Consider the following 18,327-nt stretch of genomic DNA (forward strand, 5'->3'; position numbering starts at 1 on the left):
TTTACAAAATTTTAAAATGCCTAATTGAACAGTGTAAACCTAAAAACCCTGCCAACATTCCTGAAGGATAAACCGAAAGACAAATTATTTCTCCATTTAAAATAGTCTATTTTTAGGTTGGCATGAGACCATCGGAACTATCCAATCGAATGATATTAGTAATCGAATGTTTTTCCAGGAATGCCAAAAAATTTTTATTCCCATTTTTACCGCTCAAGAAAGTAAATCCATGTCTTTGTTTTACATAAATTATCATACAGCAAGGAATGACATTTTTGCTAAAGTAATTAACAAATACAAAGATGAATCAATTCCTTAATTTTTAATTCTCGAAATATCGAATAGTTCATATTTATCCAATTTTCGATTATATTTATTCGCCAGTTTCCAACAATAGGCATTGGCAACATGGCGACGCCAAACAGAAAATAAAGGATAGTATTTGTGACAAGTAGTGAATTTGTCGACATTTTGATGAATATAAACAAAAAGTGTAGGTATTAACTTTTAAATTTATATGCTATCAATAAGGTACTAATTGTTTTTATATTTTGTAAAAACAGTGAACTAGTAATTGCGCATACATTTACCTGCAAATCCTTTAGAAGTTTTTGTCATCATTGAACATGAAATTGTTTAATGCGGTAAATAATTCCCGATTTTCTTCATTTTAGTAAGCATATTATACGCTGGACAATTTTCAGTTAGTACCTAGATTGAATGCTAATATTTCATAAATGATTTCTAAAAAATAAATGGGGATATAGGATGAATTAGAAAGAAATATCACCTGGGCTAAGATGAGGTCTAACTAATGGCCAGATTTTGTAAGGGTTTGTGTCTTACTTTCGTTATTATATAAACTATCTAAATATTTTAGAGTTTTGTGAGTCAACCTGAAACAATTTTGCTTTAGTGTGATCACCATAGATTCCTTAGTTAGATACTTCCATACATGGGAAAGTTCTTTTTTAGTCCCTTATGGCTTGATTTTTAGAATAATCAGTGAGATCGCCTCTATTTCCTGAAAGTGTTTTTCTTCTTCTTAAAGTGCCCTCTCCTCAAGGGAGGTTAGCTACTACTTCTTCTTCATGTACCATGCTCAATTATCGAACGTTGGCTATCAAATTGGTTATAGCAATTTTGTTAACGGCAGCTCGGAAAAGGGATGAAGAGGATCTGTTATACCATTCTCTCAGGTTTTTAAGCCATGACATTCTTCTTCGACCTGGCCCTCTTCTTCCGTCTACCTTGCCTTGTATTATTAAATGGAGTATATTATATCTCTCTGGGTGTCTCATAACATGGCCAAAATATTCAAGTTTTCGATTTTTAACTGTTCTGACGACTTCTGTGACTTTTCCCATCCGGTGCAAAACAACTTCGTTACGAACTCTATCCACCCAACTTATTCGTAGGATTCTTCGGTATACCCAAATTTCAAAGGCTTTCAATTTCTTGAGAAGAGTATCTGTTAAAGTCCAACCTTCGACACCGTACAAAAGAGTAGAGAACACATAACATCTCACTAATCTAATTTTAAGATTCAAAGTAATGTTGTTTCCACATAAAAGTTTCTTTATCTTAAAGAATGAAACTCTGGCCTTCTCTATACGTATTCTAATTTCTTTGCTCATGTCCCAGTTCTCATTTAGATTACAACCAAGGTAGGTGATACTGTTAGTTCTCTCTAATTGTTCACCATAAGCTGTTACTACTTCCGGTTGTATTGGCGTCTTACTGACAACCATCACCTTGGTCTTTGCTGTGTTTAGCTTGAGTCCATATTCATCACACGTTGTGGTAATCCTATTAATCAGATGTTGAAGTTCTTCATAATTGCTCGCAATTAACACCGTGTCATCCGCATATCTCAAATTATTAATATTGACGCCATTCATTTTGATACCACATTGAGCATTATCCACTGCTTTATTGAAAACAAACTCAGAATAGATGTTAAATATTAGTGGGGACAAAATGCAGCCCTGAATTACTCCTCTTCGTATTTGAAGTTCTTCAGACGTGTCCCAGCCAATCCTGATGTTTGCACGTTGATGCCAGTAAAGATTTTTGATAATGCGTAGGTCTTTATCATCAATACCCACTTTCTGAAGAATAGCAATCATTTACGTATGTTTTACCCGATCAAAGGCCTTCTCAAAGTCAATGAAACACATATAAACCGGATGTCCGACATCTCTGCATCTCTGTACCATAACCTGAATACTAAACAGTGCTTCTCTGGTCCCAAGGTTATTGCGGAATCCAAACTGTGTATCACCAAGCTGTTCTTCTATATTTTGGTACATCAGCGTTTCCCAACCGGTGGGTCGCGACCCACTAGTGGGTCGCGGTTGGATTTCAGCTGGGTCGCGGCGTGGCTCTTACAGTAGCTGAATAACGTACATATATATCATCATGGGTGAGGGATGGGTTGCGAATATGAAAAAACATCAGAAGGTGGGTGGCCAGACATAAAAGGTTGGGAACCACTGTGGTATATCCTAGAGTGCAAAATTCATAGAAATATCTTTAAAACATGACTCATCAAGCTAATGGTTCGGTAGTTACTACATCTTTTCGCGTTTGCTTTTTTAGGTATCGTCACAAAAGTCGACAGCAGCCAATCCGTTGGTATATAGCCAGTTTGATAAACTTTATTAAAAAGATGAAGGCAGCCAATCCGTTGGTATATAGCCAGTTTGATAAACTTTATTAAAAAGATGAAGGAGAGATCTTTTACCTGAATTTTCGAAGAGCTTTATTATTTCATTCAGTATTTCGTCTGGTCCCGTCGCTTTTCTGGTCTTTGCTAATCTTATTGCTTGTTCAATTTCGTCCATAGTTATTTCAGGTCCTGTAACTACTTCGTTAATTTCAAGCTCAGGCCTTTCATCATTAAACAGTTCCTCAATGTATTTCCATCTGTCTATTTTATCCAGATCAGTGATAATCAGTTTTCCTTCTCTATCAACGATGTTATTTGCATGTTTTTTGTTCTGACCGGTGAGTTCTTTTATTTTTTTTATACATATTAAATGAATTATGTTTTCTCTGCAACTCTTCAATTTCTAAACATTTTTTTTCAAAGTATGTTTCTTTTGCCGCTCGTATTTTAGTCCTTATCTCTTTATTAATGCGTTTATACATTTCGATGTTTTGATTCCTAAATTTGCGTCTTTTTTCCATCAAATTCAAAATCTCATCGTTCATCCACTGTTGCTTCTTTTGATTTTTCTCTTTGAAGTTTGGAGTTGAGTTGCTTATAATCGTTTTGATTTGGTTCCAATGATCCTCGATGGATTCTTGTTGTTCGCTATTCTCATAATTGCTCTCTAAATTGTTTGAAATCCCCTGACTGTTGTTTCTAATAAAATCGGTATCCAGTTTGTTAGAGGATCGTTGTTGTTTTATCCGTTTAAGTTTTAATTTTATTTCAGCTAACAATAGATTGTGATCAGATGGCACGTCGGCGCCAGGATAGGTTTTTACAGACTTTACTGCATTTCTGTAACGCTCACTGATGGTTATGTAGTCAATTTGGTTTCTTACGATATTATTGGGGGTATCTGTTGGAGATTTCCACGTATATAATCTCCTTTTAGGTAATTTGAAAAAGGTATTCATTATACATAGATTATGTTCTTTGCAAAAATCTGTGAAATAGTCTCCCCTTTCATTTCTATCGCCCAGTCCATAACAGCCAATAATATTACTTTGTCTGCCTTTTCCTATCTTAGCATTAAGGTCACCCATCAGAATGGTGAGATCTCTAGTCTTGAGTTGGTCGGTAACAGTTTTTACATCGGCGTAGAACTTGTCAAGTTCTTCCAGTTCACTTTCCGCTGTCGGTGCATACACTTGTATTAAATTTATGTTTCTGGGTTTCGCGTTCAACTGAATCATTATGACTCGTTCAGATACCTGGCATACCGCCCTAACACATTTGCTAACCTCGTTTGAGACTATGAATCCTACACCATGACGATGGTAATTACTCACTTCTCCTGCATAATATACTTCATGATCATCCACATGGCATTGGCCAGATCCGGGCCATCGCATTTCACTGATACCCAGAATTGATATTTGCAGCCTTTTCATCTCATTTATGGCATTGTGTGTTTTTCCTGGTTCATATAAACTCCGCACATTCCATGTGCCTATTCTACAACTTCTCTGTATATCAAATTTGGCCAAGCGGGAGATTCTTCGCACCCCTGCCCCATTTAAGAAGCGCCCGTACTGGGGGCCATCGTTTATTTCCTCAGCCATATTGATTAACCTGGGAAAAATAGTGTAGTAGTCATTCCCTTGGCTTTCTACACTGCTGTGTACACGCTGTTTAAGTCGTTGCCACCGCACCGAGTACTATTCTGTATTGACCGTTCTGGCCTAAATGACTTCCGCTCAATACAGATACTGAAAAACCAGCTACCAATTTCCAGGTTCGATTTTATACAAGCCCTAAAACCAGGGGGCTGCCACCTCCATCCTCCAGACCGTTTTGAAGACCTTCTTCTCCGCCCTGGATGCCGTTGTGGGCTTCATCCGTGACCCTGGACAGGGGACCCTTAGCAGGTACTAGTTTCCTGGGTCAGAAAACACCTGGAATCTGCAGAAGGCAGGGATTGATTCAATTTCCCTGATAGGACTATCCAAAAGCTACTACAATATTGCAAACTCTTCTCTGTCTTCAGCTGTTCTTATTAGCATTTCAAAATTTAGACCTGTCCATTGTCAGATGTTTCTTAGCCACGATAGTTTTTTCCTTCCTAGTCTTCTCGATCATTCCTTTCACTATAAGTTGAGCATATTGGTACTTATTATTTCTGAGTATGAGGCTTAGGTATGACGTTTTTCTAACTTTCAGTGTGAAACACATTTCAAAGGCCTCCAATTTACTTATGGTTGATGTTTTAAAGGTCCATGTCTCAACTTCGTAGAGAAGAGTTGACCAGACGTAGCATTTTGATAAAAGTACAGTGTAACCTCGATAAGTCGGATTAATCGGGACTGCTGCCAATCCGGGTTATCGAAAATCCGGGTTAGTCGGAGGATATGGTAAAAATTAATAAAACACATATATAAATAATAAACAAATATGTACACATTATAATTGCAAAAACATGAAATACATAATATGCACAGTACATCTAAATTATGTACCGTTGTACACTCATACCTCGCTTTATGGCCTAGATACGTTCCACGAAACTTGGCCGTAAAGCGAAAAGCCCTATAAGGAATCAAGTATTCTAATACAAACTCATACAAATTCAATGGGATCGGTTCCAAATTTTTTAAATATGTAACATGGTTTATCTTTTATCTCGCAAATATTCGTTCGCTTCTCTAAAAATGTGATTTTTCAACCAATCCTCAAAAGTAGCCTTAGTCATCCAAGCTTTCTTGTTGGATCTCCATGACGGGTAATTGATTTTTACTTAGTACTTTAAGAGGCCTTGGATTTTCGGACAAAAATATATTAAAAGTGGTTTTAGCTTAAAATTACCCGTGGCATTTGCATTAAGTGGCAATGTTAATCGTTCTTTAGACACCTTACAACCAGGCGCAGATTTTTGGTTTATGAAATGTACATGCGATCAGGCATTCGCTTTCAATAAAGCCGTGCGCCTCGATTTTTGACCCTTTACTTTATTATCGAACGTATTTGCTTCATATACTAAACAGATACAAAACAAATACCTTCGATAATGAAGCGAAGGGTCAAAAATCGAGGCCCTGTTTCGTCTACGTTAAATACTTGTTTAAGTTTATAACCCCTCTTTCAACAATTCTCTTTAATATGTTAGGATATTCCTTGCAATCTCATCAACGCAAGCTGTTTGCTCTTTCATTTCATTTATGAAAATTAACCCATTTTTTATCTTCAAACCATCATCGGCTTACTTGAAATGTGACATCTTCAACAGATTCATTGGTATTTCCATTTCATTGCAAATTTTTGAAAATATTTTAGTTTTTCATGGATAGTCATTTGACTTATTGGCATTCTCTGTTTGTTATTGTCCGCAATCCCTATAATCAATAGTTTTTCTATTTTTTTCATAATTGAGTTAATATAATTTTCCATAATGTAGATGTATCTACATCGAAAAAAAGTTTTTTGGCCGCTATAGCGAAACATTTTAGGCCATAAATCAAAAACATGCCTTAATTGAAGAGCGCCGTTATAGCGAAATGCCGTATAAATAGCGGCCGTATAGCGAGGTATGGGTGTATACAGTATTGTTTATTTCTTGGGAAAAAACTTAATAAAAGTGAATAAATGTTTGTTTTGTCTGATGATAATCGGTCCGGGTTAGCCAGACTTCTGGGTTATCGGAGGCCGACTTATTGAGGTTCCACTGTAGTCGAATTTTGACTTTTATTCGAGAATCACAAAGCAGTTTTTTAATTTTTTCGAAAGATTTTCTGGCCTGTTTTATTCTCAATCTTATTTCTAGATTAGAGTTTAGGCTGCTATCAATCCAACATCCCAGGTACTTAAATCTATTGACCTGTCCTAAAATGTGCCCATTTATTGTGCAAGGTTGAGGTACGCTTTGGTTTTTTTGGTTGACATCACTTTGGGTTTTTTACTTATTTTCATACCAAATTGCTCTTTACACTGAAAGTGTTTTACACTACTTGTATTAAAGTCTGCATGTAGTGACTCCTTTAGAATGTTGTACATAAGAAACCTTGTTTTTGATCTGTGTATAAATTTTGATCACAAATTATAATATGTTATATTTCTATTAGGTCTATATACCTTTATGTTCCATTCCTACATTGTGTGGTATACACAGTTCACTGATCCCAGTTCCAATTGTCTAGTAATTTTTGTAATTATTTTCTGTTAGGACTAGCAGTGGCTGAAAATTACACCCGTGTTGAGCTGGCCCCCCCCACTTGCAAAAATTAAAAAACAAATAGCCTTGATTTATGAGCTATTTATGAGCTCTCATATTCCGCAAACTAAAAATTTTGAGCTCGTTCCACTGAGCAGGAATTTAATACCCTGAGACCCTGAGTCAGCCCCCCCCCCCCCACTACTTAAAAATAGGAATATTGAATCGGTTTTTGCGGCAGAATTACGAGCTATTTATGAGCTCTTGAAATTATATAGTTTCGATTTTTGAGCTCATCCCCTTCACCCCCAAACAACCCTTTAATTGATTTAACTTAAGAGAAAGATGCTGAGAAAACTTAAAATATATCGTATTGCGGATATAATTCCTATAGCTTATATACTCTAAGAATAAACTATTAAATCAAGGGCATTTCGATTATTGAGCTACAACCCCTTCGCAAGAAAACCACCCTATCTTCCCAGCTTACGAGAAAGTTGTATTTAAAATGCGTTAAACTAATTATTTGGCGACTACATATCATTTAATAATTTATAAGCTTCCAAATTACGCGCATTTCGATCAGTAAATTGCAATTTATTTTGTATAGTGCAGTCACTGAAGGTAAAAATCAACGATTACCTTCAAGTTCGGTGAACCTTCATCGATTTTCACGAAAATTGGTCAGTGGTTAGAGGATACGTCAAGAAACAAAGGTGACATGGTACCACCTTGCGCCTTTACCCTGAGGGTGGATACCGCCCCTTCTCGGGGGTGAAAATTATTTTATAAAAAATAACTGCACAAATCAATAAATGAACAAATTAAAAGCAAAATTTATTATATAAAGTTAATAAAATAAGTCAATACTTTTTAAGTTATTAAAGATCAAAGATTTTAATTATTTGTGAAAAAAATGCATGTTTTAAAGAGGTTTTTTGTAAATCACTGAAAAACTGTAAGTTTTTACAAAAAAGTTAATAGTAGTTTAATTCGTATAGCTTATATTCTAAGAATAAACTCTTAGATCACGCACCCTTCGATTATATAGCTACAACCCCTTCGCAAGAAAACGACCCCATTTTCCCGGCTTAAGAGAGAGTTGTTCTTAAAATAATTTAAATTGATTATTTGGCGACTACATATCGTTTAATAATTTATTAGCTTGCAAAATATACGCATCTCAATTATTGAATTGCCATTTTCTTTCTATAGTGCAGTCACTGATGGTAAACATCAACTATTACCTTCGATTTCGGTAAATTTCCATTTATTTTCACGAATTGACAATAACAACTTGGGGTTTTAGCCTGGGGTATATGTCACCCCTTCTCGGAAGTGAAAATTACTTTATTAAAAATAACCCCACAAATCGAGAGAGGGACAAATTGTAAGCAAAATTTGTTATATAATGTGATTAAAATAAATCAATACTTTTTGAGTTATTAAAGATCAAATATTTTAATTTTTGGAAAGAAAATGCATGCTTTAGAGCGATTTTTCATAAATGACTCAAAAACTGTAAGTTTTTACAAAAAAGTTTTCATCACTAAAATTGAAGCTAATAAAAAATATAATAAATTGCAAAAATGCCAAGTTTCTTGTAAAAGGTATATATTAAAATACCCTAAATAAGGGTCAAAATACAAAACGTTTTCGGATTAAGGAATCCATCATCAGTGTTTAAAAGCCAAAATTTGCATGCCTGAGCCACCAAAATGTATAGGGTAAAAACCCTTTAAATGTAAATAATAAAGATGTTTTACATATTTATATAAAATTCATCGGATGTAATAGATAAACCTGGATGTTACCCAGGGCAACACAGGACTCTCCCCACGTGGTTGGAACTTTTTTTGGTGAAAACCTCACATATTGGATTTCAATGGCCAACTCTTGAAATCCAATATGTGAGGTTTTCACCAAAAAAAGTTCCAACCACGTGGGGAGAGTCCTGTGTTGCCCTGGGTAACATCCAGGTTTATCTATTACATCCGATGAATTTTATATAAATATGTAAAACATCTTTATTATTTACATTTAAAGGGTTTTTACCCTATACATTTTGGTGGCTCAGGCATGCAAATTTTGGCTTTTAAACACTGATGATGGATTCCTTAATCCGAAAACGTTTTGTATTTTGACCCTTATTTAGGGTATTTTAATATATACCTTTTACAAGAAACTTGGCATTTTTGTGATTTATGGTATACAGCCAGCTACAGGAAGTTTATTTTCCTCGTGGATAATAAATTGCTTACTTGAAAAACCTTTAATGTTAATTTAAAGTAAGTTATTGGTAATTAAATGTATATTTTTTCCCGCGACTGTTCAAATCTAAGGGTTCAAGCTTAAATAACGGGAAAAAGATGCATTTTATAACACTTAGGTACTAAATACTTGTCAAAGTACTTAGAAATACCCATCAAAAATAAGATCCAGAAAAAGTTGATAGTATCAAAATCCGCTCACCAATTTTCGTGAAAATGAATGGAGATTTACCGAAATCGAAGGTCATAGTTGATTTTTACCTTCAGTGACTGCACTATAGAAAGAAAATGGCAATTCAATAATTGAGATGCGTATATTTTGCGAGCTCATAAGTTATTAAACAATATATAGTCGACAAATAATTAATTTAAATTATTTTAAGTACAACCCTCTCTTAAGCCGGGAATAAGGGATGGTTTTCTTGCGAAGGGGTTGTAGTTCAATAATCGAAAGGCGCGTGATTTTAGAGTTTATTCTTAGAATATAAGCTATACGAATTAAACTACAATTAACTTTTTTGTAAAAACTTACAGTTTTTCAGTGATTTACAAAAAACCTCTTCAAAACATGCATTTTTTTCACAAATAATTAAAATCTTTGATCTTTAATAACTTAAAAAGTATTGACTTATTTTATTAACTTTGTATAATAAATTTTATTTTTTATAAAATAATTTTCACCCCCGAGAAGGGGCGGTATCCACCCTCAGGGTAAAGGCGCAAGGTGGTACCATGTCACCTTTGTTTCTTGACGTATCCTATAACCACTGACCAATTTTCGTGAAAATCGATGAAGGTTCACCGAAATTGAAGGTAATCGTTAATTTTTACCTTCAGTGACTGCACTATACAAAATAAATTGCAATTTACTGATCTAAATGCGCGTAATTTGGAAGCTTATAAATTATTAAATGATATGTAGTCGCCAAATAATTAGTTTAACGCATTTTAAGTACAACTTTCTCTTAAGCCGGGAAGATAGGGTGGTTTTCCTGCGAAGGGGTTGTAGCTCAATAATCGAAATGCCCTTGATTTAATAGTTTATTCTTAGAGTATATAAGCTATAGGAATTATATCCGCAATACGATATATTTTAAGTTTTCTCAGCATCTTTCTCTTAAGTTAAATCAATTAAAGGGTTGTTTGGGGGTGAAGGGGATGAGCTCAAAAATCGAAACTATATAATTTCAAGAGCTCATAAATAGCTCGTAATTCTGCCGCAAAAACCGATTCAATATTCCTATTTTTAAGTCCCCCCCACTAGGGTATTAAATTCCTGCTCAGTGGAACGAGCTCAAAATTTTTAGTTTGCGGAATATGAGAGCTCATAAATAGCTCATAAATCAGGGCTATTTGTTTTTTAATTTTTTCAAGTGGGCGGGGGGGCCAGCTCAACACGGGTGAAAATTACTATCCACTGGTAGGGTTGATATTAGTGATGTTGACTGGGAATATTTCCAGTGGGAAGGAATTTAAAAAATGGCAATATACCCACGAATATTCCCTTGCTTATTTTTAACATTTTAGTTGTGTTTAGGATGTATGTGTCTCGGTTTTTGTACATCCTCCAATTTTTTATTTCCTACCCTTATCTCTCTGTTTTGTTCTGATTTTCCGAGTTTCATTAGTTTTGTTTTCTTTTCATTAATTCTTAGTCCCATCTTCTTTCCCTCTTCTTCAATCGCCATTAATAATTTTTTCATGATTTTTCTTGTTTTTGTTACTATTACTACACTCCTGGCCAAAAAAATCGGGACACCTGTTGTCCGATTTTAATCATTTTTTTAATATGTTATAGCCTTATTCTCTAAGAATATGGATGTAGTAATAGTGTTGCTGAACAGGTAAATGTCATTATATACCGGGTGTAACAATAATACTGTGTTTTTTCCTGAAAGTTCGTAAGACCCTGTGGAATATTCTAGCATTTAAAAAATATTGAAATGAAAACTCAATTGTAGCCTTAGCCTTTCTTAACATGCTGCTTTTTGACTCATTCACTTATGTTGGATAATGAACAAGTTAGGTACTTTGAAAACTAGCCATGTTCTTCATCAACACAGGGTGTTTCTAAATAAGTGCGACAAACTTTAAGGGGCAATTTTGCATGAAAAATTAATGACTGTTTGATTTATAAACATATGTCTGCAAATGCTTCATTTCCGAGATACCGGATGTTGAATTTTTTCTTACACACTGACAATTTATTTATTGCTCTAAAACCGGTTGAGATATGCAAATGAAATTTGGTGGGTTTTAAGAGGCAGTTATTGCGCATTTTTTGACTTACAATTATGTATTTTCAAATTTTGCAAATTTCATTTGCATATCTCAACCAGTTTTAGAGCAATAAATCGTCAGTTTGTAAGAAAAAATTCAGCATCCCCTATCTCGGAAACGAAGCATTTGCAGACATACTTTTATAAAGTAAACTGTCATTATTTTTTCATGCATTTTTTATTTAGAAACACCCTGTATTGATGAAGAACATGGCTAGTTGTCAAAGTACCTAACTTTTTTATTATCCAACATAAGTGAATGAGTCAAAAAGCAGAATGTTAAGAAAGGCTAAGGCTACAATTTAGTTTTAATTTCAATACTTTTTAAATGCTAGATTATTCCACAGGGTGTTACGAACTTTCAGGAAAAAACACAGTATTATTGTTACACCCGGTATACAATGACACTTACCTGTTCAGCAACACTATTACTCCAACCATATTACCATGTGTATATCATCTGCAACCAAGTTGCAGTTGCATACTCCAACCAAGTGTATATCATCTGCATAGGCGATTAGTTGGCAACCTGATCCTCTTAGGTTTAGAATAGATTAGAATAAAAATATGCTTTATTGTCACTGAAAATTTTTACAATTTTTTGGACAAAGCTTACATACAGTCAAAAGAAAAATAATATCAATAACAAATAACAACTACAATTTACTAGAATTAGATAAATTTTTAAAATTATTAAAATTCTCTTGTGGATCTTTCTTAACACAAAATCTACTGCCAGGTTAAATAGTGTTGCTGACAGTGAGTCATCTTGTCTCACTCCTTTATTTAGTCATAAATAGTTGAATAAATAATCCAACAATGAAAATTACCTTGTATTTTGTGATTTATAATTGAATCCGTCGTTTGAGAAACTCGACCTCTCCACAAAAGCAAAGTTGTGGAAAAGTACAAAAAACATCTCATATCTATGGGTTTCTCTTGATTCAGAAAAATTCCTCAAGTCTCTAGGTTCATATAGAATGTAAACAGGGTCAGATTTCTCTTGAAACATGTGACTAAATCTAAGGTTAGTAAAAATGCAAGTAAACGAAAATCAAATTTTTTGGACATGTCAGGTTTCTCAAACGACCAATTCAGTTGAGGGGGCCAGACGTAAAAGTGCAGTTTTGATAGTTCTGAGATAATCCGCTTCAACGATTTTTGAGTTTTGTAAATTCTAGGAGTTATTAAATTAAACTGAAATATGTCTAGTGTACAATGTACTATAAAATGATAAAAATATAAGGGTATATTATTACTCATACTATATCCTATATCCTTCTTTTTTTTCAATTATTAAAAAATGTACTTGAATCAGTACATGGTGTTGATAAATGTTACTGGTAAAACGGTTCAAGTGCAGATGTTAACTACATATTACCAATCATTTTTATACCATCTGTTATCCACAGTGTAACTACAACTGGCACGTTGCATAATACTTAATTAGTCTTCAAAATTAGTCACAAATCTAATATTTATTTACTTGAAATTAATCCTGTGTTAACAAGTGTTTACACATTACAGTATACTAAAAATAGTTTTGTGGTAAAATGGTTCAAGCGCACTTAAACCCGTTTATTACTATTTGTTTTACAGAATACTACAAACAGTTTTGTGGTAAAGCGCACGTAAACCTGTTTACTACCAAACCAAACTGCAATTGTTTTCAGTGAACTAAATATAATGGCGATATAATATGGCGACTGTAGGGTGAAATATGCTTAAATCGTTTTACCACCAAGTTATAATACCATTTAAGTATGCGAATCTGTATTTAGAGTAGAATTTTCAAAAAGTGCACATAAAACCCTTTTACTTCTAACCCCCTCAATTATTGTAGTAGTTTTTTTCTTATTGTGCCGTCTTCTAACGAAGGTCTTCTTTGAATGCTTCCATATCTTTTGCAACGTGAATATCTGTTCAACACTTAGGTTAGTCCAATCTCTGATATTCCTCAGCCAAGATTTCTTCTTTCTTCTCAAGCTTTTTCTTTCCTAATTGTAGTAGTAGTAGTATTTTTTTTTCGAAAATTGTAATACATAATACAGAGACATACAGTGCACAGATTCTAAATGTGCTGGTGGGGGATGGCGTCTATGCGCAATATTATAGTCACTGTATGAGAGAGAAAGTATTCGAAATAATGAAATAACAATAAATATCATTATAATATTCGTTATTTCATTATCTCGTTCGAATACTTTCTTTCTCATACACCAACTATAATACTGAGGATAGACGCCATCCCCCACCGGCACCTTTAGAATCTGTGCACTGTAAGATGTGTATAGGCATAGTGAAATATAAAATATGTCAAAACAAAGAACAAAATTACAGGACTTCTGTTAAATATTTGAAGTGATATATTTGAATTCATAAAAATATCTCGACAAAATATTCAAAATTAGAGCCGCAATCTTGGAACGCGTTTGTTGCTACCTGTTACTGTTACTGTTACTGTACCAACAGTAGCGATCAACAGGTAGCAACAAAATATAACTTCGGGAGATAGTATCATAAACTTTGGCAACAGTGGTAATCTTTGACATTATCTAAGATTAATATTTTGACAATATCATAGTCGTGCTAAATGGAAGTACAGTAGAACCCCGCAAATCCGAACTGTCGGAACAGGCCGAAGCCTGTTCGGATTCTGAAAAGTTCGGATTATCCGAAAGTTAGCCGAAGAAGCTAACGAAGATGATTTTTAAAAGATTTGGACTGCCACCGATCCCTTTATGAAACTTTATCCGCACGTTTATGCCTCCAATATTCTAAAGCTTAAAAATATTTAGATTTAGATCACTGAAATATTAAATCGCTAACGCTAGTAGTTTTGTTTCGTCAGGGGACATGGGAATTCGGCCATGTAAATGATTCATTTAATTTGTAATCTGGATATTGATTACACTATGTTTCTCATGTTTCTTATCTTTTTCAATGTTTTCGTTCATAGTATACCATGGGAAATGTGTATTATGCACATTCCTTTATTGATTGTGTTTAAGTTTTTATAAGTATGTATGGCAGTGGTTCCCAACCTTTTATGTCTGGCGACCCACCTTCTGCTGTTTTTTCATGTTCGCGACCCATCCCTCACCCATGATGATAGAAAAAAATAAGGAACACGGTCACTGTAAGCTACACAGCTACTGTAAGACCCACGCCGCGACCCACCTGAAATCCGCTCGCGACCCACTAGTGGGTCGCGACCCACCGGTTGGGAAACGCTGATGTATGGTAATACGTATAAAGTATATAAAGTAAAGTATATAAAGTACGTATTTATTTTTAATAAATTTCACATGTCCAAATTCCTATTAATTTTACATTGTTAAATTTTCTGGTTCTGTGTACTTACATATAATAAACATGTTTTTAAATTTTTATTTTGAATTTTTAAAAAATTTTTCACTTTCTGTTGGTTCGGATTTGCCGAAAGTTCGGATTTGCGGGGTTCGGATTTGCGGGGTTCTACTGTAATAGAAAACGATTTTATTATTAGTAAATAAATATTTATAAAAATAAACCAAAATGGGTGAAAATTTTATGTTAAGATAGGTATTTGCATGAAATATCTAATAATAAAACAATAATAAATAATCATTTTTCGTTGTGAAGCGAAACAAATTTCGATTTTCGCATAATTTTTGCACGGTTTTTAACGGACTTTTTCTTGGACGGTTTCACTTTATTTTTCGTTTGATTTACTTTTCCCATTTTGTTAAACTATTGATTATATTTTTAGAATGAAAAATCCTCCTAAAACTTTATATACTCGCATTAGAATTCGAAATATTTTTACGTAAAATATACTTACCTATCTACATATAACTAAAACTCACAATTAACAATAATCTATTTTTTCAAATAGGCCAACAACTTAGTTCTATTACACAAAAATATAATAAATTAACTATAAAACACTACTTTCCTATGAAACAATGCCGAATTCTTAAAATTCACTACTGCACTGAACAGATCTCGATAAAGATAACAGAACAGATAAGAGAAAATCTGACGCAGGATTGTCAAAATGACAGTGACAATTTCTCCATGTTGCCAAATTAGTTATTAGTTATAATATTTTCGATTTATTGTTAGAAATAAAAAATTTTAGTAGGTCCAAAATGACACAAAATCTAGGCATGGGCTAAAAAAGTTAATTTGAAGAAAGTGTATTTTTTTGTTCTCCTTAATGGCGGTACAGGCTCCTTTTTTTAATATTGTATTTAATTACAGAGTAATTTCCACATTCTAATATATTTCTCAAATTGGGCTCTGTACCGCCATTCTTTATTATATTCGAATATGTGTGTAAAACATCTCGACTAAATATTCAAAATTACAGCCGCAATCTTGGACCGCGTTTGTTGCTACCTGTTGATCGCTACTGTTTTCTCTTAAGCATAATCATTGCTTGTTAGTCTAGGCTGATTATCGGAGAATAGGCCATTTTTGGGAAAAGTTATTTACCAGCAATTTTATTGCTGGAATCGAATCTTATGATTGTATATATTAATAATATAGATATGCAAAGTCCGCAGATAGTGTGCTACTTTTTTTATAAACAAAATGGCGCCTGAAAATCGTATTTTTTTCAATTTTTGCTCTATAACTCCAAAGATTTTAACTTTAGACCTAAAACACCCAAATAAAAATTCACCGCAATTAAATTCTGCATAGAGGCGTGTTTTTTCCGGTTTACTTCGACGAAAACTTTCCCCGGAAAAAGCGGGGTTTTCCAATAAAATCTTTAATTTTCAACTAAACTTTTAGATAAGTAGTTGTTAATCAATAATTAAATAACTTGGTAACGTAAAAGCCCTTTCCGTATATATTATAATTCCGGAAGCCGATGGAAATTGAATGAACAGTTTAGCAACAATTGAAATGTTAATTAAAAATTTACGGTCGCTATAATAACGACAATAATTATGGTGCATAAGAATAACTATGATTTTTTCATAAAAAGACACTATACCTATCTAAGGTACTTTACAGAATTGAAATTGGACTATTTAAGCGGCCTCAGGAATGTTTTAAAATTATAAACAATTTTTTGGCTTATAAACAAATATAATATCTCGGGAAATATTAAACTAAATTAAATTGTGAAAACGGTATTCGAAAGACAGCGGCAGGACGCTTCTTTTAAAAGAAAAAACGTTTAATTATGACGAGTAGTTCCTGAGATACAACCGGTCAAAGTTGACCGAAATTTACGGCAAAGATATAAACAATAGGATCATAATTTTCAAACCATCACCTTTTTATTTTTGTCTTCTTTCTCCACACCAATTTTCATATCTTTAAAATCCTCATAACATATATTATTATAATAAAAACTATCGATAATACGTGTGAAAATTGCCAAAAATAGCAAAATTCCAATCAAAAATTAGGTTGTAGAAAATGTAACCCTCAAAGTTCAAAATCGGTATACGTTAAAAAAATGCATTTTCTCGGCTTCCCATGGAGCAATTTCCTTCATTCTTTTTTTGTTCCCAAGTAACTCGAGTAGAGCCATCGAACTAACGCATTATTAAATGTCAAACTTGCTTTTCTTTTGTTATAATAAATTTATTTATTTATTATAACACAATATTTTAATTTGTTTAAATAAAAATTGTTTAAATAATTATACAGCTTTCAAATGAGAATATTTATGTTTTTAACTTTAAAAGGTACACTTGTAGTAAGTTTATCTAAAAAAAGCCTACAACTGGAAAAAATATGTAATTTTCTGTTCTTATAAATAATATTATAACAAAACAAAAGCAAGTTTGACATTTAATAATGCGTTAGTTCGATGGCTCTACTCGAGTTATTAGGGAACAAAAAAAGAATGAAGGAAATTGCTCCGTGGGAAGCCGAGAAAATGCATTTTGTTAACGTATACCGATTTTGAACTTTGAGGGTTACATTTTTTTCAACCTAATTTTTGATTGGAATTTTGCTATTTTTGGCAATTTTCACACGTATGATCAATAGTTTTTATTATAATAATATATGTTATGAGGATTTTAAAGATATGAAAATTGGTGTGGAGAAAGAGGACAAAAATAAAAAGGTGATGGTTTGAAAATTATGATCCTATTGTTTATATCTTTGCCGTAAATTCCGGTCAACTTTGACCGGTTGTATCTCAGGAACCACTCGTCATAATTAAACGTTTTTTCTTTTAAAAGAAGCGTCCTGCCGCTGTCTTTTGAATACCGTTTTCACAATTTAATTTAGTTTAATATTTCCCGAGATATTCTATTTGTTTATAAACCAAAAAATTGTTTATAATTTTAAAATATTCCTGAGGCCGCTTAAATAGTCCAATTTCAATTCTGTAAAGTACATTAGATAGGTATAGTGTCTTTATGAAAAAATCATAGTTATTCTTATGCCTCATAATTATTGTCGTTATTATAGCGACCGTAAATTTTTAATTAACATTTTAATTGTTGCTAAACTGTTCATTCAATTTCCATAGACTTCTGGAATTATAATATATACGGAAAAGGCTTTTACGTTACCAAGTTATTTAATTATTGATTAACAACTACTTATCTAAAAGTTTAGTTGAAAATTAAAGATTTTGTTGGAAAAACCCGCTTTTTCCGGGGAAAGTTTTCGTCGAAGTAAATCGAAAAAAACACGTCTCTATGCAGAATTTAATTGCGGTGAATTTTTATTTGGGTGTTTTTGGTCTAAAGTTAAAATCTTTGGAGTTATACAGCAAAACTTGAAAAAAACACGATTTTCGGGCGCCATTTTGTTTATAAAAAAAGTAGCACACTATCTGCGGACTTTGCATACCTATATTATTAATACATACAATAATAAGATTCGATTCCAGCAATAAAATTGCTGGTAAATAACTTTTCCTTGTATTTTGCTAATTAGCCCAGAGTATGTATTAAA

At 33.3% G+C, this 18,327-nt stretch overlaps 1 protein-coding gene across 2 annotated transcripts in view; it reads left to right on the forward strand.

Moving 5' to 3' along the window:
• The first annotated feature begins 211 nt into the window (after positions 1-211).
• LOC126890074 (uncharacterized) overlaps positions 212-18,327 on the forward strand; it is a 308,382-nt gene continuing 290,266 nt past the window's right edge. For both annotated transcript variants that reach the window (XR_007700278.1, XM_050658904.1), the window contains exon 1: positions 212-493. The gene's annotated coding sequence lies outside the window, so the exon portion shown is untranslated. The remainder of the gene's footprint in view (positions 494-18,327) is intronic.

Source organism: Diabrotica virgifera, chromosome 8 (genome assembly GCF_917563875.1).
Source record: "Diabrotica virgifera virgifera chromosome 8, PGI_DIABVI_V3a".
NCBI classification, from domain to species: domain Eukaryota; kingdom Metazoa; phylum Arthropoda; class Insecta; order Coleoptera; family Chrysomelidae; genus Diabrotica; species Diabrotica virgifera.